The following is a 13,991-nucleotide window of genomic DNA, read 5'->3' on the forward strand; positions in this document are numbered from 1 at the left end:
GTAATTTGATCTTCTTCCGTTGAAACTTCAAGGAGATCTGCTGTGGCTTATAACCGCTCCAACGCCATTTCAGGAAAAAGATCCACTGAAACTTCAAGGAGATCTGCTGTGGTTTTTAGACGCTCTAACGCCATTTCAGGAAGAAGAGGTCCGTTGAAACTTCAAGGAGATCTACTGTGGCTTTTAGCCGCTCCATCGCCATTTCAGGGAGAAGAGATTCACTGAAACTTCAAGGAGATCTGCTGTGGCTTTTAGCCGCTCCAACGCCATTTCAGGAAGAAGAGATTCACTAAAACTTCAAGGAGATCTGGTGTGGCATTTAGCCGCTCCAACGCCATTTCAGGGAGAAAATTTGCTGAAACTTCAAGGAGATCTGTTGTGGCTTTTAGCCGCTCCAACGCTATTTCAGGAAGAAAATTTGCTGAAACTTTAAGGAGATCTGCTGTGGCTTTTAGCTGCTCCAACGCCATTTCAGGGAAAAAAGATCTACTGAAACTTCAAGGAGATCTGCTGTGACTTTTAGCCGCTCCAACACCATTTCAGGGAAAAGATATTTGTAATTCAGCCTATTACCCTACTGCTTAGGGGGTTAAGGCTCATCGTCTTCGATCTGTTCCACTATTGCTTAGGGAGACAAAATCTGTAATTTTCAGCTTGTTACCCAACTGCTTAGGGGTTTAAGGCTTGTGATTTCACTGATTCCACTACACTGTCCTCTGAGGAACACGATCTGTAAAATCAGTTTCATGTATCTATGCTTATGTCAAATGATTAGGATGCTATGATCGAAATGAATCAAATGCTCCTAACTAGATGTGTTGTGAATGTGTCAAATAACTAGGATACTATGATCGAAATGAATCAAATGCTCCTAACTAGATGTGTTATGAATGTAGAAATGTCATGAGCTTCTTTTTCTTCTTTTTTTTTAAAAAAAAGGCTTAAGGTATCATTGCCCGTTTTTCATTAGGACATTATCACTGACGTATTACGCTGCTATCTTGTTCGGTTGGTATTCTTGACAGAAAAGTCAAAGAAACAATCACATTTTGCTCAGCAAACTTTTCCCGCTGTAATTTCAGAGTCCCTTCCACTGTACCTTCTAGGACATAAAGTTTGTGCCTCCTACTGCAATTTCATAGGAATAACATTTGATTTCTTCCATCCATTTTGATGCAACTCAAAGGTATAGGATTTGCATCATCTTAAATCAATTTGATCTGTTACACCATTCCTTAGGTGTAATGAACAAATGTATATGCCTGATATCTGTATGAATACAGAATACCATTTTCCTTTTCTCGAGAATAATCTCATTGCTTGTTCTTTGCCGGGATTATATCACCAATGTAATTTTTCTGCTCAACCAATATCTTTGACAGAAAACCCAATGAGATAATTTCAATTTGGGCTTGAATATTTTCAACCTTTACGCTCGGTGAGTTCTGAATAATGGCCCTGTTTCAGGCTCCTGTACTATTTAGAAGCTCACAAAGTAATATGCAGAACTTTTTTTGTGCAAGTATTATTGGTCCATTAATCGTTATTTCAATGCAAAATGCTCGAAAAAGATCAAAACGATGAACAAGAAGGAAATTGATTGGGAGCATAGCTCGAAATGAATTTATCAAATATTGCAAATGCAATAAGAAGGAAATTAACTCAAAATGAATGAGTTAATCAAAGATATCAATGCAATAAGAAGAAAATTTATTCGGACATATCTTGGAAAGAATCAAAGATAACAAATTCAAAATAGGAAAAGTAGAAGCTAGATGCCCCAGATATCGCAGCTTGAGCTTCTCTGTATCAACTTCTTGAGGACCTTTCTGAGCTCAATATGTGTTTAGGGGATCTGGAGTACTTTGTCGATGCCCCAAGACGTAGCATACTTCTTTATTGTTAATTCAGACATAGCAATACTGATGTATGCCCCAATTTGATCCAAATTTGAGCTGTCCCTTTTGGGTTTTCAACTCAAATCCCCTTTGGTCTCAAGGTGCCCTTTCCGGGTTTTTGGCATGGCCTCTCCTCTTTTCTTTTTTCTTTTTCTTCTTCATTCATTTTTTTTTGGAATGTCTCAAACCGTCCTTTACTGGTTTTCGCCTTAGCTTCTCACTTTCTAGGTGAAACACTTCTTGACAAAATTTGAATTCACAAGATTGGACAAATTTTTACCATCTATTCCGAAATGATGCTCCTCTAGAACAGGCCTTCTTCACTACATAAGGTCCTTCCCAATTTGGTCCACTTTCCTCTGAAGAAATTTTGTATAAAAAATATATTTTCAGCACTAGGTCCCCCTCGTGGAATTCTTTAGGACGAAACTTTCTGTCGTAGCTTACATTAGTCATTTTCGGTGTATTGGACTTCGACAGATAGCTTTCGACCTTCTCTTTTCAAATTCAATTGATCCTATCAGGATTGGATCTATTCTGTCTTATCTAACTTCAGCTCTGACGAGACTCGGAGAAAAAGAATCTCATCTTCAAAATCGATTCTGTCCCATAAACCAACGAGAAATGTGTTGCCCCAACTGAGGTCCTGGCCGATGTTCGATGAGCATAGAGGGTACATGATGACTTCTTATGCCGATCTTTACAAGTCTCGGTCATCTTCCCCATGATCTTTAATTTGTTGTTGGGTCCCTTTCTTTTTTCTTTTCTTTTCTTTTTTTTCTTTTTTTTTTTGCCTTTGCCTTTGCCTTTGCAATATAGTTCCTAATCTTTGAACAGACTGCAAACTTTTGACGTTGTACAGTTGTGTTAGATATGATTTTCTGGCATTCTTTGTTGGCACCTTTTTTGGAATTTGATGACTGTCAACTTAGTGACATTGGCATATGAAACAACTTTCACCCTTTTTTGCAGAGTAATCGATGACCCCAAAGACGAATCCGTATCCGTTAAAAGCTTTTAATGAGACCTGTCTATAAACCTCCATGCCCCCACATAGAGAAAGTCTACGGAGAAATGAAGGGGCACATGAATTTTGTCTCCAAAAATTTGGCATTTACGGCATACTTAGGCAATCCCTTTCTATGGTGGACCAGCAGAACCCAAATCTCATGATTAGCTTGGCCATCGTAAAACCATTAGCATATGTCATTCAAAACCCTGCAACATTCTCCTGTCCTAGTAGCCAGGCGTATCTTGATAAAAATCTTTAAATTCTCGGAAGTGATTCAATGACGTCTCGCTTTGCCTTTGTGGTGATGCAGACTCCGATGTTTGCCTCTTTGTCTTGTCCTAGGCCTATTGTCTACTGTCTTTTTGTAAGAGAGGATCTGTTTATATCTTTCTCTACCATCCTTAACAAATAGAGAGTAGTCTACATCTCTGTCATCTTCAAAGTGTTGAGATCCCTTTAGGCCCATATTTCGCTCAAAAGAAGACTCGAAGTCAATGACAGCGTTACTCATATCATTGATATCTGGGGACCTGTTGTAGATACGAAGGCAGATTCCAAAGAATAAATAATTCTAAGGATGATTATTTGTATGGTATGATTATGAATAAATGAATATTTAAAATAAATTCCAAAGAACAAAAGAATCTAAGAACAATTATTCGTATAGTATGAAATAAAACAAGAGAATATTTGCTCACAAAGATGCATTTATTGAAACAAAGATTTAGGACACAAGCCTGTTTCACAAAAGGACTTTTGTTGCTTTCTAGGCTTAAAGCAACAAGCGTGTTTTGAATATTACTCTAGATTAGCTCTAAAAATACAGGGATCTCTTCCACAGTCCCATTGTTAAAAACACTCCCAAATATGCAAAAGTTTGGAGACTTTTATTCCTCAGTTCCCTTTTCGGATATATCATTGAAATTCCTCGATATTCCTTTCAGGCTTTTGACTTGTTCAAGGCATTACAACTCTTTGCTCATTGTCGTGTAACGTAAAGATGCCTAGTCATTTGACTTTTGTCGATTCCCAAGTTAACTGGGATAATTTTACCTAATTAGGGTCCTTTTAGGGAAAGTCTAATGCAAAATAATGCAATACAATGCAAATGCATGAAATGAATGCAAAAGAAAGGAAGGCGTTGATTCTAAATACAATTCTATTAGAACAATTTTTCTAGAAGAGAGATTTCTTTACATGAAAATAGATTATATATGTGGTATTGCCCGTCATAGTCCAAGTAAACGCTGATCTTTTCTTCATGGTTGAACCCTGTAAATTTTCCAAAAGATGCCTTTGCTAGCTCCTTACTGCTTAATCTGAGCCTCGATCTCTTGCTCGCTTATCTCCATGATACTCATCAAAAAGTGCCGGCTCTTGGATAATCTTCGTTGGCAATTAAATCAAGTCATGTATTCCTTCGTGGACTTCCGGCTTTCTCTCGTCATGCCTTTGTTGGCTTGAATCTCTGGAAATTACATCATGTATTCCTCCGTAAACTACCATCTTTCTCTCATCGTGTTTACTTGGACTATATTCAGGCAACTGCACTATAATCCACTTTATCAAGAAATTCGTTTTCTTATGACAAACTATTCTATTTAGGAATCGAATTTCGAATCAACACATTCTTTTCTTTGATGTAATGTAATGCAAATGCATGAATCCAAAAATAAAGGAAGGCATTGATTCTGAATTTAATTTTATTAGAACAACTTTTCTAGAAAACAAATTCCTTTACATAAAATGGACTACATATACGGCCTTTCTCTTATATTCCAAGTGAAGACACCTTTCTTCCTCTTCATATCTGGATCTTATAGTCGAGTCTGACAAATTCTCCAAGAGATGTCTATATTAACTCCTTTTCTGCTTGATCCAGGCTTCGACTCGTTGCTCACTTATTTCTATGATACTTGTCAGCTCCTTTAAGAAAGTCAAGACGTGATGGCTCTCGAATAATCTTTGTCAGTTTCTGTCTTCAGGCATTGAAGCAAAGTCTTGTATTTCTTCACGGACTATCAGCCTTCTTTCATGTATTCACTTGGACCATATTTAGACAACAGTGTTATAATCCACTTTATCAAAAAATTTGTTTTCTTATGACAAACTGTTCTATTTAGCAATCAAATTTGAATCAGCACCTCCTTCCTAGGATGATGTAATACAATGCAATTATAAACAAAAAAACAAAACACGTTAGTGCAGAATAAATAACAAATAAAGCAATTCGGGTGACCACTAGGGGTTCGGAGTGGCTCTCCCTAAGGTGGGCTCCTAGGTCTCTCTATATGTGGTTTGGTTCTAGAGTAAGGGTACCTGAACCAGCAGATTCCTCGATCCTCACCCATTATAGGCTCATACAGACCGAGTTCAGTTCAGGGGAATACATTTCCTTATGCCCATGTGGAGGTGAAAACCTCACGAAGACATAAGTACAGATGTATTCCGGAAGCGATCCCCTAGCCCATGTGGAGGTGAAAACCTCACGAAAGCATAGTTTCTTACTCCCACTTAAAAGGTGTGACCACAATGGTCATGCAATGCAATGCAAAAGTATTCTATAGGACTTGAACCAAAACAAATGAAGTAAAAGGATCATCTGTTAAAAACCAAATTTTAAATTTTCGACAAAAGGATAGAAAATAATCAATTTTGCGGCTTGACTCTATTATTGTCCCCAATGGAGTCGCAAAGCTGTCGAAACCATTTTTTTCCGATTTAAAAATGATGGATTGACTTTTTGGAAAGCGAAAATGGAGTCGCCACCAATCTTTTCTTGTTTAGGTGTGATCGGATCACCTAGAAATTTGGGTTGTTTTAATAAAACATTTTGGTTTACTAAAACAATGATTTTGGTCTACGAAAATTGAGAGAAAGGGCTCGGGAGTCGGTTACGCACGAGGAAGGGTTAGCACCCCCGTGACGCCCAAAATTGGTACCAACCCTATTAAATAACTGTCCTTGTGTCTAAGATTTAAAAATGTTTTTGAAATGATGTTCTTTTTTTATTACGTTTGAATAACCCGAATTGATTGTCAAAATCCTCTTGTTTCAGAGGAATATAGCATCACATCCAGCACAGTAGGACACGATCCTCCATATCCTCGAAAACACGACAGATTTCGACTTCTAAGAATTCATGATTTGGGAACTACAGAAGGATGCTCAATTATTTAGTCCAACGAAGAATCAAAACCCAGCACAGTAGGGCACGATTCCTCGAATTTCCAAACGTTGAACATTGCCTCGCTTTAGAAAACACGAATGAAATTCCAAAGGGATATTCGATTATTTTGCGCAAACGAGAGATTGCCACCCAGCACGATAGGGCACGATTCCCCAAATTGCCGAACATCGAACATTTCCTTCGTTTTAAAAAGTTTTTAGAAAACATGAAGGAAATTCTAAAGAGACATTTGATTAATTTGAGCAAACGAGAAATTGCAACCCAGCACGTTAGGGCACGATTCCATAGATTGCCAAATATCAAACATCTCTTTCGTTTTAATGAATTTTTTTAAAAAAAAAGAGCCTAAATGAAAATTTATATATAAATATAATACACAGTAAAACTTTAAGATAAAATTTAAAATAAGTGATATGTATACAAAGTTCAAAGTAAATAACAATAAAAGAATTTAAAATCGTTAACATATAAAAGATATATACAAAAGTTTAAAAGAAATAACATATGTAAAGTATTTAAAGTTGATAATAATATAAAATATATGTTATGTCTAATAATAATAATAATAATAATAATAATAGTAATAGCAATAATAATGTAAATATATACAAAAGAAAATATATAATGCGACAAAATCAATACGAAATTAATTAGTTTAATAATTTGATGATAGCAATAGTAATAATATAATAATAAAGTAAAAATAATAGTAATACATTAATAAGAATAATAATAGTATATTAATAACAATAATAGAAAATAATGACGAGATAGTAATAATAATAATAAACTAAAGAGTACTAATAGTACTAACAATAATATAAATAATAATGAAAACAACAAGAGAAATAATAACAATAATGAATAAAAATAATGATAATAATAATAATAATAATACCAATAATAATAAAATTAATAAATAAATATAATTAATAAATTTTAATAATAAAATGACAAATTAACTAAAAGGATTAAATTGGATTGAAAACAAAAATTTGGGGCAAATCCAAATAAAGATAAAGAGAATAGGACCAAATCGAACACGCAAATAATAAGGAGGGACCAAAAGCAAAAAGATCCAAACTCCTAAATGTAGCACTGGCGCGGCCAAATTGGGACAAGATGCAAATTCGTGGTAAATTTACAAGAACATAAAATATGAATGGGCCAATTTAGAAGTCAGGCGAAGGAGAGGGACTAAAAGTGAAAATCCCCATCTAAAGGGACAATGCACATGGCCCAAGTCGCATGCTGACTTTCCCTTTCCAATGCTGTTTTATTGTGCTATTTAAAATAAAAAACTGTTTTAAAATCTTTTTACTTTAGCCACTTTTTTAAAGAAAAAAAATCCTTAATGCTCTCTAACTCTCCCCATTTCCCTTTTCTTTTCAAATTAAAGGCTCATCTCAAGCCCTCACCACCCTCCAAAATCGATTACGACCAACAAAGCAAGACCCTTCGACAAATAAAACACGATGCAACTCCGTAAGCCTCTCGTCCTCTCTTATATTTCAGATTTGTGTCGAATGAAAGAAGAAAAATAGAATAAAAAAAATTGTAACAAGTAATCACCTTAGAAATATTTTTTTTATTTTATCTTCAAAAATCCATACCTGTTTCTCTTGAAAACAAAGGAAAAAAGAAGCCCCTATTTACAAACGGTTCTCCCCTAAAATACGATCGATTCTTCCCCAAAATACCATCGATCCCCCCTTATAAATGATAGATTTTGGCTTTTTAAAGCCGATCTACGAAACATTCATCTCCTATTTTTTGTTTTCGTTCTTTTGTTTATTCTTTCCCCCATCCCTTGCATGCTTTCTCTTGCTGTTGTTTTTGTCCCTGTTGCAGGTGTGTCAGGTGTGGGTGGTGCACGTGATGGCCAAGGGCAGAGGGGGCATGCATGTAACACCCTTCACCCATATCCCTCGCCGGAACAGGGTTCGAGGTGCTACCAGATTTAAACTCATCCATTTATATAAAACCAGGCTGTAAAAATTTTTGATCAATTTTAAACTTTTCATACGCACGTATTTTATCCTTTAATCGGGCTTACAAGACCCAAAACATTCATGATGCATTATTAAATATTTACCAATATCTTAGTCTTGTATCATTTACTTACTCAACAATGAATCACAATTCAAATTCTAAATATACATGCTATAAACCACATCAAAGGAGATAATAACATACAAGCGTATGTATAATCAAACTACCTTAATAATAAGCTAAAGTCTTTGACTTAATCATAATATTACATACTCAACTTTACAACCCTATACATGCCATAGACTCGAAACACTAAGATTTACTTACGCCGATAGCGTAGACTCGACAATGTGATAATATCTCTGATGGCCTCCAATCCAAGCTAATCTGGCAACCTTAGGGAATATGGGAAAGAAAAGGAGAGTAAGCTTTACACTTAGTAAGTTCATAAGAAAAAAATAAGCAACTCATTAATAAATTTTATCAATGTTTACAACATAATCACAAATTTACTACAAGTTGTCTTCCTGAGCAACAGTCACTAAATTATTTATAACTGGAGATACAAAACTCCAAATCAATTTCCGTAAATTTTTCCTGAAAATAGACTCATATATCATCTATCCATAAAATTTTCAGAATTTTGATTCGGCCAATCAATATCAGATTTTTCTTAATGTTTCCCCTGTTTCACTATTTGACTAATCTGACCACTCTTCACTACGAATCAAATTTCTCATTGTACAGAATTCAAAATTTATTCTCATTTATTTCATTTGAAACTAGACTCGTTAAGGAGTCTAAGAATATAAATTTTATTTTATAACCATCATTGTAAAATTTTACAATGATTTTCTAAAAACAAAACAGGGGACCTCGAAGTCATTTTGACTCTATCCTACGCCACTTCAAATATCTCATTATCGGCTACTCTTTTGCTTACAAAGTTTCTTTTATAAGAAACTAGACTCATTAATCTTTCATTACATAATTTATTCAGCCTATAACTCAACACCCACTATTTATGGTGATTTTTCAAAAATCATGTTACTGCTGCTGCCTCAAGCAGATTTATTACAATCTACTCTTTCACACATTCTTTGCTTTCATATTATTTAAACATGTATATCATGTCTGTAACGCCCGAATTTTCGGGAATCCTGTGAATGTTGGCATAGGTTTAAATATGTTAGTGGGCCTCTAGAAAGCCCAAACTTAAGATAGAACCCGACAATTTTAGTTAATTTTTGTTCCATAAGAAAAAGGGAGTGAAATTATGAAATAGGACCTATGTGAAAATGTTTGAAAATGCTATAGGCTAAATTGAAGTGGCCAAATAAATAGGAGTGCAAAATTGGAGGATTTGCATGACAAACCTCCCATTTTACATGAAGTGGCTAGCCATCATGTTGTTGTAGACAATATGAGCACTTGATATCCATAATTTATGGTACAAATTGATACAAATTGATAATAGGTTAGGTAAATGTTCCATGATAATAGGTTAGGTAAATGTTCCATGATAATGGGTTAGATAAATGTTTCATGATAATGGGTTAGGTAAATGTTTCATGATAAGAATTTCATGTCTTTTGTATTAAAGAATTAAATGGATGAAATATGAAATTTTATTAAAAGAAAAAGGGGTGAAAAGAACAAAGTTTTGTCCATCTTTGTTCATCATAGCTGAAAGTTAGAGAAGAGAAAGGAGAGGAGAAAGCTCTTGAGTATTCCGTCATTAGGAGGAGGAAAATTGAAGGTAAGTTCTTGGTACCTTGCTTCTATTTTGAGGTTCATGAGTTCTTCTTGATTCTACCTTAACTCTTGAAATATATTTTGATTTTTAGTTGTGTTGTGAGCATTTAGTCATGAATTAAAATGAAGGAAATGGTTGTTGTTTCATGTTCTTTTGATGAAAAATGGAAGATAGGTGAAGTTGAGCCAAACAAATGAGCATGCATGTGCCTTAGATGTTAAAGGGAAAAATCAGCTAACATGTTGTGCTTTAAAATGATGAAATGGAGATTATACTTAAGTAAAATCATAGATATGTGATGATTGATTGGTGATATACATGTTTAAATAACAAGCATGCAAGTTAAGTGTGAAAGAGTGATTTGGTAATAAATCTGCTTGGGACAGCAGCAGTAACGTGACTTTGGAAAATCACCATAAATTGTGGGAGAAGAATTAGAAGCTGAATAAATTATGTAATTAAAGCTTATAGAGTCTAGTTTCTAATGAAATAAACAAGAACATATTTTGAATTCTGTACAATGAGAAATTTGATTCGTAATGAAGGGTGGTCAGATTAGTCAAACAGTGAAACATGGGAAACTTTGAGAAATTTCTGGTATTGATTGGCTAAACCAAAAATTCTGAAAATTTTATGGATAGAAGATATATGAGTCTATTTTCAGGGAAAATTAACGGAACTTGATTTGGAGTTTCGTAGCTCCAGTTATAAATGATTTAGTGACTGTTGCTCAGGAAGACAACTTGCAGTGAAATTATGATTATGTGGTAAACATTGACAAAAATTTGTTAATGAGTTGCTTATTGATTTCTTATAAGCTTACTATGATCTGTAGGTGTGGTTGGCGAATATTGTAAGGGATTAATCGTAGTTTGTATTTGAATAGTTAGATTAACGTGTTGGTAATCCAATTGTAGGTGGTTCGTGTGGATCTCATCAACATATCGTGCAAAATGTGTGTAATCGACACCCTCTCATAGACTAGATTGGCAAAAGCGAAAAGCGAAATGCCGAAAAGTCAGATTTTGGGAATTTGCGACGTCACGAATGCTCGTAAGATAGTTGGGTTTGTATATTTGGTAATCTAAAGTAATAAACTGCGATGCGCGATTTCATACATTTTGATAATTTGGGCTTAATGGGCCAAAGATCGGGTTCATGGGCCAACGAGCCCAATTCAGTAAGTATGTGCAGTAAGTGTTCTGATAGTACGTAAATAGTTAGGATATGCATGAAAACCCTAAAAGTAGCTAAATTACTATAATACCCCTATGAATGGAAAATTACTGTTATACCCCTAGGTGCAAAATTACCGTTATACCCCTAGGGTTAATTTTGACTGAAAAGCATGACGATCTGATTCTGTATGATGTATGTCATGATTATATATCTGTTGCATAGGGACATGGGTTATATTATGGAGGAAGCGTTCTGGTGGCTATGCCACAAATATCTGATCTGGTGGCTCTGCCACAAATATCTGATTTAGTGGCTCTGCCACATATATCTGTTCTGGTGGCCCTGCCACGATTATCTGTATCTGGTGACTCATCACATTATCTGCTCAGCAGCCATACTGCAAATTCGTGGTGTGTAGCGGTTGGGTGGGTCGAGTAGTCTCCCACATGGTGTAACGCTGCAGGGGTGTTATGGATGAATCTGGGTTGGGTTTACGCATAAACATGTAATATCATTACGTTACGCTATGGGTCTATGGGCTTTATTTTGAATTCTGTTCTGGGCTAAGGCCAACTTATTCTATTTCTGTGGTTTGAGCTGATATAGGCTATGGTTGGGTTAATTTACACACTGAGTTTCCCCAAACTCACCCCTTTTATTTTTATCCACGCAGGTAATCCCCAACCATAGTGGGCTTGGAGCTGTGAGGGAATTTGGAGTGGCCACCCATTCTGAAAGTTTGATTTTCTTCTGGTGAACTGGGCATCCTTTTAATTATGTTTGAGGTTTTGGGCTTTAAATGTAATAAGGCCGCTTATTTATTTTTGATGGTTTTTAATATGTATTACTAAGATAGGTAATACTTATTTTAACTGTTGAAATTGGATAGCTTTAGGGCGCGTTTTCAAAAACAACAGTTGATTTCAAAATAACACGACAACAAGCAAAGCTTCCGCAATGAAAGTATTTTCCAAAATTAATCACTTTTCCTAAAATGACTTAATCAAATCGGTTTCTAGAAATATCCATGACGTTAAGGTGTGGCAATGGCGGTATGCATGTCTAGGATTGGATCCGAAGGAGCTTGGTATTAGCGATCCGATGGACTCACCACCTCTTTTCCTGTTTCCTACCGGTGCACGACTTCCATTCACTTTAACCCTTAATGAATTAATCTTTTGAACATCAAGTACAATTTTACGGACTTAGAATAGAAAATTTTTTACTTTTGATGTGGCATGCGGATCCAAACCATAACTTCGGGCGGGTTTGGGGTGCTACATTTAGTGGTATCGAGCTTAGGTTGCAACAACTCGGTGTGGAATGGGTTTACAAAAACAAAGATTTTCGATAACGAAAATTTTATAAAGTATGCGAAAAACTCAAATTTCAAAATTTAGATCTTTAGAAGGTGGCATTCCGAATCTCCGGCTCAAGTCTGTAAGTATTACTTTGAACTCTTCTGAATATTTTTCTGACTTATCTGTCTGTACTGAAACCCTATTAGGATACTCTAGATAGGATGATACTGAAACCATAGGAAAATCGATAAGAGATCGAAATCGTAGCTAGACTTGATTACGTGAAAACAAACTCGAACTCTTATTCGATTCATAAAACATCTGTAATAAATACTGGAATATTAATTGATGCATAAAAATTCGTAATAAAGATAATACGATATGAGTACAAGGGGCCGTGGACGGAGCTGAGGAATTGCTCGAGCGAGATCTTCATCTTCGAGACATATGCCGGCGGTGGATGCACCGGTACCACCGGCAACAGAGGTAGAGTCTCATGACCGCGGTGCCAAGGATGATGCCCTGTCACAAGCAATGCTTCGTGTTCTAGAAAGGGTTGCCGGAGCAAGTTTGGGCAACAAAATTCAGGGATCTATTTCTGAATGACTTCGGGACTAACGGAACGGAGATCTTTAAGGGCGTGTCTGGTATAGCCCCGAATGTGGCGGAATATTGGTTGGAGGCCACAGAACGAATTATGGGCAACTTGGACTACTCTGAAGAGATTGTGAGTGGGGTATCTGTACTAAATCCTTTGGGTCACTCGGTTAGGGTAGACAAACTGTATAAGGATATACCCTTAGAAACTCAAGGTAAGATTTTCCTTGAAGATCTGATGGAGTTACCGTTCGGAGAGTTTGACCTCATTCTGGGAATGGATTAGCTTGTTAAGCATAAGGCAACTCTGGATTGTGCTTCTAAACGAATGGTGTTAAGAACTACAAAGGATGAGGAGGTTATGGTGATAGGTGAGAGAATGGATTATTTGTCCAATGTGGTGTCGACATTAAGAGCCGAAAAGTGGATTCGGAAAGGTTGTGAGGCCTAATTTGTATTTGTAAGTCAGTCGGAAGAGGAGGGACTGACAGTGGATAAGGTTAGGACCGTAAAGGAGTTCCAAGATGTTTTCCCGGAGAGCTTCGAGATTGCCTCCGAATCGAGAAGTTGAGTTTGGAATAGACTTGTTGCACGAACGGCGCCGTGTCCATCGCACCGTATAGGATGGCAATCAAGGAGTTAGTGGAGTTAAAGGCTCAAATTCAAGAGTTGTTGGATAGGGACTTTATTAGGCCAAGCGTGTCTCCATGGGGAGCACCAGTGCTATTCATGAAAAAGAAGGATAGTACGATGCGGATGTGCATTGATTATCGCCAGTTGAACAAACTGACGATTAAGAATAAGTATCCACTACCAAGGATTGACGATCTATTCGACCAGCTTAGAGGAGCTTCTGTATTTTCCAAGATCGACCTTCGATCTGGATATCATCAGTTAAGGGTTAAGGAGGCAGATATCTAAAAGACGACATTCAGGACTCGGTATGGTCATTACGAGTTTCTGGTTATGCCATTTGGACTAACGAACGCTCCTACAGCGTTTATGGATCTGATGAATCGTGTGTTCCAACCATTTTTAGATCAGTTCGTAGTCGTCTTTATTGACG

This window comes from Gossypium arboreum, chromosome 10 (genome assembly GCF_025698485.1).
Source record: "Gossypium arboreum isolate Shixiya-1 chromosome 10, ASM2569848v2, whole genome shotgun sequence".
Taxonomy (NCBI): domain Eukaryota; kingdom Viridiplantae; phylum Streptophyta; class Magnoliopsida; order Malvales; family Malvaceae; genus Gossypium; species Gossypium arboreum.